This window comes from Oryctolagus cuniculus, chromosome 3 (assembly GCF_964237555.1).
Source record: "Oryctolagus cuniculus chromosome 3, mOryCun1.1, whole genome shotgun sequence".
In the NCBI taxonomy this organism is placed as follows: Eukaryota; Metazoa; Chordata; class Mammalia; order Lagomorpha; family Leporidae; genus Oryctolagus; species Oryctolagus cuniculus.
The window spans coordinates 136,140,197-136,156,655 of NC_091434.1; the positions used below are offsets into that span (position 1 = coordinate 136,140,197).

A 16,459-nucleotide genomic window follows, 5' to 3' on the forward strand; every position below is an offset into this window, starting at 1 on the left:
TGTGCAATATTTCACTGGCCCGGAGCATTCTTCTCGGCGTGGTTTTGAGCCCCTAGATCTCCGTGTCGGTGACCATTGCCTTTGAGGTGAGCTCATTTCTGTGAAACAGGCCGGATCAGTCAGAATGCTTGTGATTTTTAACCTCTGGCCAGCCCGCAAGTGACTGGAATGTCAGTGAGGCTTTTAAATCACCCTGAACAAACACAGCCTGGAAACCCAGGGCTAGGGGCCTCCCTTCGCTCTCCGACTACCACCCCCATAAGGAGAGCTTTGCTTCTGGTCGAGAACTTGGGAAACTCAAATGGACTGAGGACGGTTTTTAGGCCAAATATGGAGTTCTAGTTCCCAAACTTCTCTGTGATGATAGATTCAGAAGAAATGAGACCTGGATCTTTAATTGCCTTCTTGGGAAAATCTGTGTCTGTTGAGTAAGCATGGCAAGTGTGTGTGGTGTGTGCACACGTGCGTATTGGCACTTGGATATATACCTGTTTCTCAAAATGAAGACTCCAGCACTTCGTCCAGCTTAAAAGTAATTTAAATTGACTTTGTAAATAATTCAGGAAAGCTGTCAGTTGAATAGAATGTGCTTTCAAGGTGAAGTAAGTGAATAATTGTCTGTTTATCTAATCTGATATGTTAATGTCTTACCTTAGGAAAGCAGCAAATGTTCCATTAAACCTTGAGAAAATGGTTGAGCAAGTTGCAGCAAGCTTGAATCCCTCAAGGACAGGCGAACTCCACCATTGCACAACTGACTGCAGAGATAACAAAAAGAAGAGAGAAGATACTGCAGGTGTTTATCTTCTTTGAAACTAGCCTGAAATAGATTCTGAGGCTAGAAACAGCACTGTGGTTTTCAGGTATGTGAGTGTCCGATGGGATCATTATGAGGGTAAAATCAGATCAGGGTTGTATTTTGCACTTAATGCGTGCTCCACAGGCCCTCCCGTGGAATACCTCAGCTCACTGTCACCCATTCTGGGGCATGAGGCAGGCGCTACCCCCGGCTTGGGAATGAAGAAATGTGGCTCAGGGCGGTTGTGTAACTTGTCTAGGTCATACAGCTGATGAACGGTGGATTTGAGGCCAGAGTTCATCTCTGTTATCATGGAAAGGAATAGCTTTTATTTATGTATTGATGTTTTATTTATTTATTTAAGAGGCACACACAGAGATAAGAGTAGTCAGAAAACTTCCATCCACTGGTTCACTCCCCCAAATGCCCACAATGCCCCAGACTGGACAGGGCTGAAGGTAGGAGCTGGGAATACTATCTCGGTCTCCTATCTGAGTGACAGAAATCTGAATGGAGTGACTTGAGTCGTCACCATTGCCTCTGAGAATCTGCATTAGCAAAAAGCTGGAGTCCATGGCAGGTGCTAGGAACTGAACCCGGGCAGTCTGATGCAAGGTGTGAGAGGTGTCTTAACTGCGAGCTAAATGTCCGCCCCAGGAACGCACTATGTGAAGCTCACAAACCAAAGGAACAAACAACTGAGTTCAGGCTACAATTGCATGAACATGGACTCTTATCAGAGCATCCTAGCACTGAATATCTTGCCGAAATGAATGCTTTCGCCCGGAGTTCAGCGAGAGTGAGGCCGTGGTTAGACCCACATGATGGTGCAGAGAGAGGAAGCATGGTGGGTGAGAGCACGCAGGACCTGGTCCCCACGGTGTGAAGTTTCTTCCTCCAAGGCCTCTCTGTCCTCTGTTACAACCCCTTCCTTGCAGGTTGTGGGTCTCTCTCCACCCTCCCGCAGCATTTTATATCTCTGCCCTTGCAACCTGTATGCAAAACAGAAAAGCAACACAAAGCAAGTGGTGTAACAGGAAATAAAACTGTTAGATGGGAAGGGGTCACCTATAAGAGTAAGGGGCAGGGGTGCAGAGGAGAAGCCTTCTACGTTTTCCCCTTCTTGGCACGTGCTCTAGAACACGGATGGAAAAATGCAGCCATCATAGCTGCCTTTGCCCCTTGCATGGAGCCAAGTAGTTGCACAGAGACCGTGTGGACCATCAAGTATGAAGTGTTTAGTATTTGCCTCTTCACAGAAAATATGCAGACTTCAACGGTAGAAAGACTCCTACGGATGCCCAGCGCACAGGAGGGGACTTCTGTATCTGTAATTATGCTGGACCAGTGCTGTAAGGAACCCTTCTAGCAGAAAAAGAACTGAAGGGGCCGGTGCTGTGGCGTAGCAGGTAAAGCTGCCTCCTGCAGGGCCGACATCCCATATGTGCACCAGTTCAAGTCCCAGCTGCTCCAATTCCAATCCAGCTCCCCACTTATGTGCCTAGGAAAGCAGTGGAAAAATGGACCAAGTGCTCAGGCCCCTGCACCCACGTGGGAGACCCGGAAGAAACCCCTGGCTCTTTACTTTGGCTCGGCCCAGCTCTGGCCATTGTGGCCATTTGGGGGGTGAACCAGCAGATGGAAGATCTCTCTCTGCCTGTGTCTGTCGGTAACTCTGCCTTTCAAATTAATTAATTAATTAATTAATTAAAAAAAGAAAAAGGAAAAAACTGAAAATGTTAGAATTTTAAAATATATTTTTATTGTTAGTTGATACATAGTAATCGTACCTATTTATAAGGTACAATATGTCAATATGTGTAAACAATGGGTCATGATCAGATCAGGGTAACTGGCACATCTGCCATCTTGGGCTGTCATCATTTCTTTGTGTTGGGAACTTCAGATCCCCCTACCTGCTATTTTGAAATCTACAGTTACTGGTTGTCAATCTGAGTTATCCTCCTCTGTTATAGAATATAAAGGGCCTGCGCCGCGGCTCACTAGGCTAATCCTCCGCCTTGCGGCACCGGCACACTGGGTTCTAGTCCCGGTCGGGGTGCCGGATTCTGTCCTGGTTGCCCCTCTTCCAGGCCAGCTCTCTGCTGTGGCCAGGGAGTACAGTGGAGGATGGCCCAAGTGCTTGGGCCCTGCACCCCATGGGAGACCAGGAAAAGCACCTGGCTCCTGCCATCGGATCAGCGCAGTGCGCCGGCTGCAGCGCGCCGGCCGCGGCGGCCATTGGAGGGTGAACCAACGGCAAAGGAAGACCTTTCTCTCTCTCTCTCACTGTCCATTCTGCCTGTCAAAAAATAAAATAAAATAAGAAGAATATAAGAATCTGGGGCCAGTGTTGTGGCGTGGCCTATTCAGCTGCTGCTTGTAATGTCTGAGTCCCAGCTGCACTGTTTCAAACCCTGTTTCCTGCTAATGCTCCTGGGAAGGCAGCAGATGATGGCCCAAGTGCTTGGGCCCCTGCCACCCATGTGGGAGACCAGGGTGGAGTTCCTGGCTCCTGGTTTTGGCCTGGCCCAGCCCTGGCTGTTACAGTCATTTGGGGAGTAAAACAACAAATGGAAGATTCTGTCTCTCTCTGTCTCTGTCTCTGCCTGTCTGTCTGTCTGTCTCTCTCTCCTGCCCCACCTCCATCACTCTCCTTTCCAACACATCTTTTATAAAATAAAATATTAGAAGTATGCTTGCTATCCAGCTGCATCCCTCTTCTGTTTAATGTAGATAGGCTATTGAAATTGTTTTAGATGCATGGGTGAGTGAGTGGGAAACTGGGGATCTCCTCAGGGGCCAAAATGGCAGGAAAGTGTGACTGCAGAGAGGTTATTAGGCACCACCTGCCGGTAGGCAGAGCACACCTGCCAATCCCTGGTGCATCTGCGCTTTGGGGTTTACCCAGGCACCTTGCATAGCAGACAGAAAGTAAAACTCATGCATGGAGACAACAGGATGCCTGAACACAGCTGGGTGCCTAAAGGTAAAACACTTGGTAAAATATTAATCAATTTCCCACACACACACACACATACACACAAACACACACACTCAGAGCCGCTAAGAATTGCTAACCAAAACTGCCTCTCTCGTGAATTTGGGGCTAGAGTTCATACTGCTACTTAGCACCAAAAGCCAAAGCAACAAATGTCTTTGAAATGGTCCTGGTTTGGGAGGGCCACCAAATGCTTGGTAGAAGTAATCAAAAATCCCCTCTGAAGGAGTGACCTTAAAACCGTGCCTCCCAGAATTGTCCCAAATACGTAAAGAAACAAATTCTCTTCAACAGCAGTCATCTGAAACAAAAATGAACAAGAAAACCAGAATGCCAGAAATGGTGGTGGTACCATTGTGGTTACAGAATATAAAATAAGAATGTTTACTATATGTAAGAAAACCATGGGGTTGGTGTTGTGGCGTAGCAGGTTAAGCTGCTGCCTGGGACACCAGCATCGCTTATAGGTGCTAGTTTGAGTCCCAGCAGCTCCACGTCCAATCTAGCGTCCTGTTAATGCACCTGGGAGGGCAGTGGAAGATGGCACATGTGTTTGGGCCCCTGCCAAGCAAGTGAGAGACCTGGAAGAAGCTCCTGGCTCCTGGCCTTTGTGGCCATTTGGGGGCTGAATCAATGGCTAGATCTCTCTCGTTCTCTCTCTCTCTCTTTCTCTCTCTCTCTGTTTCTGTCTCTCCCTCCCTCTCTCTGTGTAACTCTGCCTTTCAAATAAATATGTTTAGGAAAAAGAAAACTAAATAAGCATGAAAGTATGAATAAGACACGGGAGATAAATGATCAGTCAGACTTGAAAGATATTTTAATAGAACTTCTAGATGTGGCAACTAAGATCACCAAAATAAGAAACAAGCATAAAATGCTCATTATTGTTTCTAAGGTGGAAAACTTTAGAAGCCACTGGCACCAGCTGGAGAAGAGAAAAATAAGTTGTATATTCAGACAGTGAAATGATTTAACTAGGTGAAAATGAGTGAATCAGAGCCATACAAATTATCATAGATGACCCGTGTCAGCACAATTTTGTTGTTTAAGTAAGCACAATTTGAATTTAAAAAACCAAATTGCACAAATATACAGTATGACATTTTTGTATAATGTTAAACTTTTTTAAAAAATGCTATATATTGTTGTGAATCCTGTATAGGGTATTCTGCACCGGCTCCATGGAATAGTAGTTGCCTTTGGTGGAGAGAGAGGAGATAGGTCAGGGAGAGGTACACCGAGGGTCTTGGCTCATTGCCAATACTTTATTCTTTAAAAAAAAAAAAGATTTATTTATTTATTTGAAAGTCAGAGTCACACAGAGAGAGGAGAGACAGAGAGAGAGAAAGGTCTTCCATCTGCTGGTTCACTCCCCAGTTGGCCGCAATGGCCGGAGCTGCACTGATCCCAAGCCAGGAGCCAGGAGCAGCCCCCTCCCCAGGTCTCCCACGCAGGTACAGGGACCCAAGGACCTGAGCCATCCTCTATTGCTTTCTCAGGCCATAGCAGAGAGCTGGATTGGAAGCGGAGCAGCCAGGACTCGAACCGGCACCCATATGGGACGCTGGCACTGCAGGCTGCGGCTTTACCCACTATGCCACAGCACCGGCCCCATCCAATGCTTTATTGTTAAATTAGCTGGTGGGCACGTGGATGTTTGTCAGATTTTCTTTCAGACTCTTGAATGCCTGAAATATTTGATGAAAGCCTTCTTCTAACAATGCAACAGAGAAAGTGAAGATGCTATTTTCTTTTCCTATATATTCAGCTGTCTGATTAAGAGTTAATATATCATTTAGTTTCTTACTTTTTCCTTTCTGGTCGTTAACAACAGGCTGAACCTCAAGCAAAGGAAATGAAGAAAGAGCTGGACTTAGCAAAGTGACAGGCTGGAGGAAGCATGTTCCCTGCTGAAGACCAAGTGGCAAAGAAACCAAGACCCAGCCCTCAGCGTGGAAATTCAGGCAGAATCTGCCCAAGGCCAGGCTCGGGGTATTGAGAGGCTCACTAGTCCCATCATGGCCACCAAGAGCAGACAAACTGTGCTTCCTCAACAGGTAATCCCAGGATGGCAGATTTCTGTGCCATTTCTCCGCATTTCCTTTAGTGCTTCGCAGTGGTGTGTGTCCATAGAGGTCCTGATACAGAAACGGAAGCCTGTCTTTGGAAGGCGGAAGTCTCTGGCCAAATCACATTGGCTGTTTCTGCCCCTGTCTACCCATCCTAATATTCTTCACAGTGTCCTGGTCAAATAACCTGCAAATCAAAAGTTTCCTCAACTTCTGGGCATCCACTATTTATGTGGTCTATATTGAATGCATTTGCCCCTTACCCTAATTCAGCCACGTAACACACGTGACATAACATAACAATGAAAGGGACCTGCTGGAGGGCTAGATCAAGTTACAGAAATCAGAATGAGTTCATTAAACGGCTACGGAAAGTGGCTCCTTAATTTAGGCTGCTGAAAGAACCTATCAACTCATTTTTCTTTGCAGGAAATCTCTGGTTGCTTGCATATAGTGGCTTAAACAAAGAAGACATTTTTATAATTGAGCTCTTCTCTGGCTTTCAATTCCTGACGTGCTGGATAAATTTCCCATCAACTGGGGGAATTGAAAACATGCTCTACTGAACAGGTATTGAGAAAGGTGCTTCCTTCTCACCCTCGTCCCATGTCCCTGCTCTCTTCTTGGCTCTGGCCTTGGTTCATCGGCTTAACCCTGTAAGTTGTCAACTTCACGGGCCAGCCTCAGACATTTCCACTCTGATTCCAGGGAGGTCATGTTTCTATTACTTCTGCTTTCATTTCTGCCTCCCTACCTACCTCATTCCTCTCTGGCCTTTACCCGACTGAATCACGTACACGTGCTGCCTCTTACTCTCCACCACTCACCTTGCAGGTACAACTGGCCAACCCAACTGAACCAGAGGTTTGTCAAGGTCAGGATGGGGTCCTTTCTGTCTTCTGTTATCTCCCACTTCCATCTAGTGCACAGCAAACCACAGGTGCCTTATAAATAGTTGTCTTAACATGCATTGATGATGACTCTTTTACAACAGAGAAATTTTATTTTTCATTCATGCTGAGATGTTCTTCATCCTGAAAATAAACATGCAAATAAAAGCCCCATTGGAAATAACAGAGGACATAAGCCTATTGCCTGGAGTATGGCTTCCTCTGGATTGTGTTTGTTTAAAAAAAAATATTTTATTTATTTGAAAGAGTTACAGAGATAGGTAGAGACAGAGAGAGAGGTCTTCCACCCGCTGGTTCACTCCCCAGATGGCTGCAACAGCTGGAGCTGAGCCGATCCGAAGCCAGGAGCCATGAACTTCTTCTGGGTCTCCCATATGGGCGCAGGGGCCCAAGAACTTGGGCCATCTTATACTGCTTTCCCAGGCCATAGCAGAGAGCTGGATGGGAAGAGGAGCAGCCGGGACCAGAACTGGCGCCCATATTGGGTGCCGGTGCTTCAGGCCAGGGCTTTAACCCACTGCGCCACAGTGCCGGCCCCCGGATTGTGTTTATGAAGGGTATTAGGAGAACCATCGTGGCTGCATACATCTTTTGTAAGTATTTCCTGGTGTTGGGAGTGTCAGGAGTTTGTTATAGAGGTTTGTGGGGGAAACACAATATGCTACTCTTCAACACAAGGAAAGAGCTGCAGGACTGACAAGGGAAACCTTCGCAAGAGTGAAACAGCTATGAGATGCTGCAGAGAAGTTGGCTGCAGGTAGAGAGGACAAGGCGAGAAGAATTGCAGCTGTCTGTTCTGTCCACCCTGCCAATTTCATTATAACGGCTATTCCGCCTGCCTGGTACCCATCTGTACCCATTTCAATTTGTTGTTAATACAAGATGACCACACTGAAGTTTACTGACCAGTGAAACATAGGAATTGGTCTTTTTGTTTTGGGGATTGCGAAAGTACCAAGCCTCATGCGTGGATTTCCCTAGCAAGATATAAGTGAGCATTTCCCTGCATTAATCCGAACAAAGATTCCTTTAGTCGTCTTGAAATGCCCTTCTCCTAACTCAGTCTTCTTCCCTGGAGGTGAGGTTTCTGAAAACCTTTATGTGGTCACACTGGTGGCGCTACTAACACGTCATGGGTAGAGGCCAGAGAGGTTGCTACGCCTGGGACAGAGCCCAGGACAGCTCTCCAAGTGGCTCTGCCGCCCAAAATGTCAGTGTTATGGGGGGGGGGGGGTGAGAAACCCTGGACTCACCTTCGCTGCGTGCTCTTCCTCTCATAGAAATGCCTCTTTGGGAGTCATAGGATGGAGACCCAAGTGCTCCGGATCATCTAGCCTGAATCTGTGGGTAGCCATCCAAAGCAATGCTATTCTGGACAAGGACTTTGATCAAAATAGAACTTTTGATGCACCCCAAGTGTAGTGAACATAGAATAAATGCAATCAGAAGGTTAATCAGAATCCCCCCCCCCCACAATTGGTATTCATGATTTTTCTGGACAATCATCAAGTCCTTAACTGCCTCTAACCAAGGAATATCAAATGATTGAACGTATAGTCTCACTCTTGGTTCCAGTTTTTGTCTCCTCCCAAAGCATTAAAAGTGATGACGTTCTTTTGGAATGTCAATAGCTCTCAAAATATTTAAATAACCACATATCCTCATTGTTGGATGCTTTTTTGTTATAAAATGAGCCGTTGGCCTTACAACCACGTATATCATTGTTTTGACATGAGAACACAATGTTCACCTGGGCCAGAGTCAAGAAAAATCCATATCAAACAGTTAGCATGTGTTCTCTCTAGGGAGGCCCAGAGATTGGAGAGTGTACTGCTTTGTACATTTATATGAATCTTTGAAAAGCGGTGGGCTTGTGGGTAATAACTTTTTTTCACTTGTAAGTATTTTCCTAAGAATGTTTGAAAGAAAACACTTGGAAAGATTCAGAAAAACAGAATGTTTTTGACTTGGCATTCCATAGGCAATTCTTAGACCTTGGCCTTACCTCAGAGGCAAAAACACGGGGAACCTGTTTCTGTCCCATTCTATGGCAGGATCTGAATTGTACCTGCTCACCCCCATTAACTACAGCTCTTACTGTTCTCGAAGTGAGCTTGAGAGAGCAGCTCCAGTTAGAGGACTTCTCTCAGAGAGCTCTAAACAACTAATGCATTCCACTTCTTTCCTCTCTTCACTGTATGGCTATTTGCACAACTCAACAAGACAGAAAAGTAGACAGTGGTTGGGCTGTCTTCCCCTCTGCCAGCTGAGAAGAGGGAGAGCCACAAGGCTGTGCTCTGTTCCCATATATTGGGAAGAACCCTAGTAAGGAGCCCTTGACAACACCAAAGTAGAGCAAGAGGAAATGGACGCTATGGCAGTCAGGGTCCCAGCACAAAATAGAAAGTGAATGTGGCCGGCGCCGCGGCTCACTAGGCTAATCCTCCGCCTTGCGGCACCGGCACACTGGGTTCTAGTCCCGGTCAGGGCGCCGGATTCTGTCCCGGTTGCCCCTCTTCCAGGCCAGCTCTCTGCTGTGGCCTGGGAGTGCAGTGGAGGATGGCCCAAGTGCTTGGGCCCTGCACCCCATGGGAGACTAGGATAAGTACCTGGCTCCTGCCATCGGATCAGCGCGGTGCACCAGCCGTAGCGCACCAGCCGCAGCGGCCATTGTAGGGTGAACCAACGGCAAAGGAAGACCTTTCTCTCTGTCTCTCTCTCTCTCTCACTGTCCACTCTGCCTGTCAAAAAAATAAAATAATAAAAAATAAAAAAAAAGAAAGTGAATGTGTAAGTGGACTGTCTATCCAGTGCAAAACAAACCACTCTATCATTTACTGGCTTAAAATCACAGCCATGCCTGGGGGTTTCCAGGGTGGTGGTTCCACCCAGGCTACTCAAGCAGCTCAGTGGGTCATCTAGCAGGCCAGCTGGCTGGGTGCAGGTAAGAGCTGGTGCTGTCTCTTTGTGATCTGTTATCTTCACAGCATGGCTGTTTCTGAGTTCCATGAGAACGAGCACAGAAGAGGCAAGGTTCTTGAGATCCTATGACATCCTTTCTTCTACCTTCTAACAGTCAAAACAACGCTGATGGAGAGAGGGGAAAGGGCTTCTGCTTATTTTATTTTGACAGGCAGAGTTAGACAGTGAGAGAGAGAGAGACAGAGAGAAAGGTCTTCCTTCCGTTGGTTCACCCCCCAAATGACCACCTCCGAAGCCACGAGCCAGGTGCTTCTTCCTGGTCTCCCATGTGGGTGCAGGGCCCAAGGACCTGGGCCATCCTCCTCTGCCTTCCTGGGCCACAGCAGAGAGCTGGACTGGAAGAGGAGCAACTGGTACTAGAACTGGGGGTGCCGGCGCCACAGGCGGAGGATTAGCCAAGTGAGCTGGGGCGCTGGCCAAGAGCTTATTCATGGGAGGAATGACAAGGATGCACAGGAATGAAGGGAGCCGGTTCAGGGAGCCAGGTCTGCAGGGGCAGGAGAAGCAGGAATGTCCCCAGAGCCCTGGGGATGCTGGAGCCCTAGGGGAGAGACTGCCCTGCAAGAGCTGGAGGTGAGAGATGCCAGAAGTGCCAGAGCGTGGAAACTGGTTGCTTGGACCACTGTGTGATCGCTTGTCAGCATGACCAAGTGTAAACGGAAGGCAGAGCGCAAGGGAGCCAGGTGCTGTCACCCACGGAGCTCAGCTGTGCAGGACACGGAAGCGGGGAGGCCAAGAAGCAGCCTGCTGGATCGCATGAGTTCACCTGGTGGAAACACAGGGGTCTTGTTTCCCGTTTACTCCCACTTGTACTGTCAACGTTAAAGCCCCTTTCAGTCCCAAAGGACCCCCATTCAAAGGCTTCCAGGGGCAGATGCTCACACCTGGCACAGAAGCTCTTTAGTCTTTGAACAACTGTGACTGCAAGAAAGTTCTTTACACTCAGACACAATCATCCTGTGTGGGGCTTGCACTTGCTGGTTTTCCCCTTGCACCCTCTGCTCTGCTAAGTTGGCCTTCAAATACTTGACATTAGCGAGGGCACATCCCTGAGGTTTCTTCTTTCCACGTGAAATCATCACTAGTTAATTCGACATTTGTTCACAGGGTAGCCTCGTATTTCCTCAGCAATCCGGCTCTTGCCTCTAATACATGCTAGGAGGTGATTGTGGTACAGTGTGTAAAGTCACTACTTGGGACACTGGCATCCCATATCTGAGTGCTGGTTCCAGTCCCAGCTACTTCTCTTCCCATCCAGCTCCTGCTAGTGCTCCTAGGAGGCAGCAGATGAGGGCTCAAGTGCCTGGGCCCCTGCGACCCATGTGGGAGACCAGGATGGAGGTCTAGGTGGCTGGCTTCAGTCTGGCCCAGCCCAAGCTGTTGGGAGCATTTGGGAGTGAACCAGCAGATGGCAGATGCGCTCTCTCGCTCGCTCTCTCTCTCTCTCCCTCCCTCCCTCCCTCCCTCTCCCTCTCCCTGCTTCTCAAGCAGATGAAAATAAACATTTAAAAAAATACATGCTAGTGTGACAATTACCCAGACCCACTCAGTATTCAGCTGTGATCTGAACCCATGGCATCGACATTCATCTTCCTTCTTCAAGAAGTTCCACTTTTACCCAAGGTCAGAGTTCTCAGAAGATCTCCTCACACTCTTTTTTATTTTTATTATTTATTTATTTATTTATTTTGAAAGAGTTACAGAGAGAGGTAGAGACAGAGAGAGAGGTCTTCCGTCTGCTCGTTCACTCCCCAGATGGCAGCAACGGCAGGAGCTGTGCTGATCTGAAGCCAGGAGCTTCTTTTGGGTCTCCCACATGGGCGCAGGAGCCCAAGCACTTGGGCCATCTTCTACTGCTTTTCCAGGCCATAGCAGAGAGCTGGATTGGAAGTGGAGCAGCCAGGACATGAACCGGCACCCATATGGGATGCCAGCACTGCAGGCCAGGGCTTTAACCTGTTGTGCCACAGTGCCAGCCCCTCCTCACACTCTTAACCGTAACTCTATATACCTCTTCTCTCTGTGCTTCTTCTAGTCTCTGAGTTTCTTGTTAAGATTTAGTAGAATTCCCAGAACTTTGTTGAATGAAGAATGAATAAACAAAATGTGGATAGGTGAGTGGGTGGGTGGGTGGATGGATAAGAGGGAAGGCAAGAAAAGCATCCGTTTGCTTTTACTGCTCGGGGACTTCCGTGTCAGCAGAAAAGAAGGCTGAAGAAATGAAAACGTCAGTCTTTCGTTCTGAAATATTGGAAAACCCTAAAGTGAAGAACAAACCTTTGGAAACACATGCTTTACTACTAACGAGTCCTAGCCAACTCACACTGTTAAATGCTTTTCGATCTAAAAGTTTTAAGACAAAAAAAAAACAACAACAACAACAACAAAAAAAAACCTCTACTTGCTTTTATTTTTGTGAAAATCTTGAAACATCTGGTGAGAATGCATGTATTATCCACTGAATCAAAACACAAGCCTGAATACATCTTTAAAAATTACACAAATCCCCGTGTTTCAAATAATGAGGATACTCAAGAGGAAGCGATCAAAGGGAAATGTAACATTTCTTTCATCTTCTTCTTTCAGATTTGGAAAAGAAGATGGTGATTTAAGTCTCAGTGCACAACAAAAAGCCGAGAAAATGAAACACTCGGAAGATGAAGCTGTCGCCATTAAAGAAATTGTTGAGTAAGAAAATAAATATGCTGGCTGTGTTAGCGCAGCAGAGTGAAAGCACGGAAGCTTGTGTCTTTGTTTCTGGCTTCAGGTGCACAGACGCGTGGTGCTGTCCGGAGCTTGTTCAAACGTGAGCGGTCAGCCTGTTCCACCTCCCCTGCCTACAGATCTGTGCGCCATGGCTGGAGGGCGGAAATGGGCCAGGGAAATGTCACTTCACAGAGGAAGGCGACGGGGGAAGGGATGAGATTCTCTCTGGCTTCAGAATATTTTCCTTCTGCCTTCTTTCTCTTTTGAATCTTAAAAATCAGGGGTGGGTGCTGTGGCATAGCAGGTGAAGGCACTGCTTGGGATACCTGCATCCCACATGGGGTTGCCCGCAGTGGAATCCTGCCTCTGCTTCCGATCCAGCTTCCTGATAAGGCAGGCACACCCTGGCTATGGCTCAAGTGCTTGGGGCCCTGCCACCCACGTGGGAGACCTGGATGGAGTTTCTGGCTCCTGGCTACGGCCTAACCAGCCTCCGTTGCTGTCGGCATTTAGGGAGCTCTCTATATTTCTCTCTCTCTACTTCCCTGTAGCTGCCTTTATTTATTTATTTATATTTTTTTTTATTTGGAAAACTATTATTTTATCCCAAAAAGAATGCATACCATTCAGTGTAACTTGATTTTTCACCTACCTTCCTATACACTCATTCTCTTAACTAGAGGATTCTGTTTTCCCCACATGGAGCTGGAACAATATTCAAAAAGATAAATATTGAACAGCATTTTATAACTTATAACTTGTCTATGGGCATTTTTGCTGTAAGACATAGCATTTATTTTTAAAATGAGTAGTGATCATGTTCTTACTGTTTAGTACAGAAGATCAGATTGTCTCATTTCAAAATGAGTCTGTGAGCCCACAAGAACACTTTTGCAGGCATGGTTTAGAATGGGCTCTTGGCTGCTGTTTGTAAAAGCTAGCCCTCAGAGAGATTATTGTGGGGGCAGTTTGCCCCCCTCCCCATTTTAATAAAAAAATATGCATCAGTATATCCATGAACAAGGAAAAGCAGCTGGAGTCGAGTCTATTAAGACTGACTCATAAAAATGGATTTAAAAATTCAACAAAGGGATCTTAGGATTACACATAAATAGGAAATGTGTTAAAATGTAGGCTATGAAAGAATATTACAGAATCTATTTCTCTGGAGAGACTAAAAAATAGAAGGAAACTTTTTAAAAAAAGATTTGTTTGTTTAAAAGATGAGAAAGACAGATCTTCCATCCACTGATTCATTCCCCAGGTGGACACAACACTAGGTCTGGGCCAAAGTCAGGAGCCTGGAACTTCATCTGGGTCACCCTCATGGGTGGCAAGGACCCAAACACTTAGGTCATCATCTACTGCTTTCCCAGTCACATTAGCAAGAAGCTGGATTGGAAGTGGAGCTAGGAGTCAAACTGGCACTCTTTTATGGGATGTCGGCATTGTGAGTGGCAGATGAAATTACTGCATTTCATTGCTGGCCCCAAGAAGAAAAGTTTTCTACAGGAAGGACCACCCCAGAAGTGTACAATTGTGTCGCTCCACACGTCCAGTGCTGGAACTTTTGCAAACTCCTACCGACAGATATTGCCTAAAATGGCCCAAGGAGTCCAAAACTGGAGCTGCCACGAAGACTCTGTTCTTTACTGCAATGTCCAGGATGGAACCCCCTCCAGCTTTGCCCACGAGGATGCTCACTCTCAGCTTTGCAGAATGCTAGAGAATTTTAAAAAATATTTTATTTATGTATTTGACAGGTCGAGTTACAGACAGTGATAGAGACAACACAGAGAAAGGTCTTCCTTCCGTTGGTTCACTCCCCAGATGGCCGCCATGGCTGGAGCTGTGCCCATCTGAAGCCAGGAGCCAGGTGCTTCCTCCTGATCTCCCATGCGGGTGCAGGGCCCAAGCACTTAGGCCATCCTCCACTGCACTCCCAGGCCACAGCAGAGAGCTGGACTGGAAAAGGAGCAGCTGGGACTAGAACCGGCGCCCATATGGGATGCCAGCGCTGCAGGCAGAGGATTAACCCGGTGTGCCATGGTGCCAGCCCAGAAGGATAGACAATTTTACAAGCATGGTTTCTTCTTTGCAATAACAACAGTCAGTTCTCCCTGTTCAGTGATCAGAGACTACACAAGGAACAGGCCAGGAATGTGGGAAGGGTTAAAGAGAGGAGGTTCTGTCTGCTGACCCCTAGGACTGACTGGTCGGGGTGTGTGGAGAAGCAGGGAGAGCCACAGCCATTGGACAAGAACCCCTGGGCTTGGCAGACCTCTGCACTGCATCTGAGAGGCTGGGAAGTATGTGATACACGTTGGGAAAATCCTAACTACACCTGGTTGTGCTTTCTACACTTTGGTGTTCAGAATACATGGGGTCTTCATGAAGTTTGTAGAAACGGGATTAAAAGACAACTTGATTTTGGTGCAAAAAATTTGAAATCCATGCATGCAAGGGTTCTTCATAAAATTCATGGGAATGTGTGTTATGGAAAAACTACACATGGATTTCAAAGCCTTTGTACCAAAATCAACTTGTTTTGGGGCCGGTGCTGTGGCGTAGCAGATAAAGCCACCACCTGCAGTGCCGGCATCCTAAATGGGCACTGGTTCGAGTCCCAGCTACTTCACTTCCAATCCAGCTCTCTGTTGTGGCCTGGGAAAGCAGCAGAAGATGGCCCAAGTCCTTGGGCCACTGCACCCACATGGGAGACCTGGAAAAATTCCTAGCTTCCGGCTTCAGATCGGCGCAGCTCTGGCCATTGTAGTCATCTGGGGAGTGAACCAGCAGATGGAAGACCTCTCTCTCTCTCTGCCTCTGCCTCTGTCTCTCTGTAACTTGTCTTTTAAATAAATCTTTTAAAAAAAAATCAACTTGTTTTAATGCCAGTTTTCTTTGAAGTTTTTGAAGTACCCTCATGATAAGCTTTGGTCTTTGGGGCTGGTGCTGTGGCACAGCAGGGTAATGCCCTGGCTTGAAGCACCGGCATTCCATATGGGTGCCCGTTCAAGACCCGGCTGCTCCACTTCTGGTCCAGCTCTCTGCTATGACCTGGGAAGGCAGTAGAAGATGGCCCAAGTCCTTGGGCCCCTGCACTCACCTGGGAAACCAGGAAGAAGCTCCTGGCTCCTGGCTTTGGATCAGCGCAGCTCTGGCTGTTGAGGCCAACTGGGGACTGAACCATCGGATGGAAGACCTCTCTCTCTCTCTCTCTTTTTTTTTTTTTTCTCTCTCTCTCTGCCTCTCCTCTCTCTGTGTAACTCTATGACTTTCAAATAAACAAATAAATCTTTAAAAAAAAAAAAGCTTTGGTCATTGAAAAATAAATAAAAAGGTGTGTCTGTGAAAAACTCACTCTTTTGTAATGTCAGATCCTTATAACTATTTTTTTTTTTTTGACAGGCAGAGTGGACAGTGAGAGAGAGAGACAGAGAGAAAGGTCTTCCTTTGCTGTTGGTTCACCCTCCAATGGCCAACGTGGCCGGCGCGCTGCACTGATCCAATGGCAGGAGCCAGGTACTTATCCTGGTCTCCCATGGGGTGCAGGGCCCAAGGACTTGGGCCATCCTCCACTGCACTCCTGGGCCACAGCAGAGAGCTGGCCTGGAAGAGGGGCAACCGGGACAGAATCCGGCGCCCCGACCGGGACTAGAACCCGGTGTGCCGGCGCCGCAAGGCAGAGGATTAGCCTAGTGAGCCACGGCGCCGGCTAGATCCTTATAACTACTACTTGCTATGTCAGCTGTTCAACAAGTGGCCAAAGCAAGATTCAGTGAAATAATAATATCTGAAACATTGCAAAGCATCTCTTTTTATTTAAGGGTTGGTTTATTTATTTATTTATTTGAAAGAGTTACAGAGAGAGGAGGAAGGACAGTATGAGAGAGAGAGAGAGAGAGAGGGAGGGAGAGAGAGAGAGAGAGAGATATCTTCCATCCTGGTTTACTCCCCAAATGGCAGCAACAGCCAGAGCTGGGCCAGA

At 47.1% G+C, this 16,459-nt stretch overlaps 1 pseudogene; it reads left to right on the forward strand.

Moving 5' to 3' along the window:
• Positions 1-12,493, forward strand: part of LOC103348724 (laminin subunit beta-4-like) — a 144,303-nt pseudogene extending 131,810 nt beyond the window's left edge.
• The last annotated feature ends 3,966 nt before the right edge of the window (positions 12,494-16,459 follow it).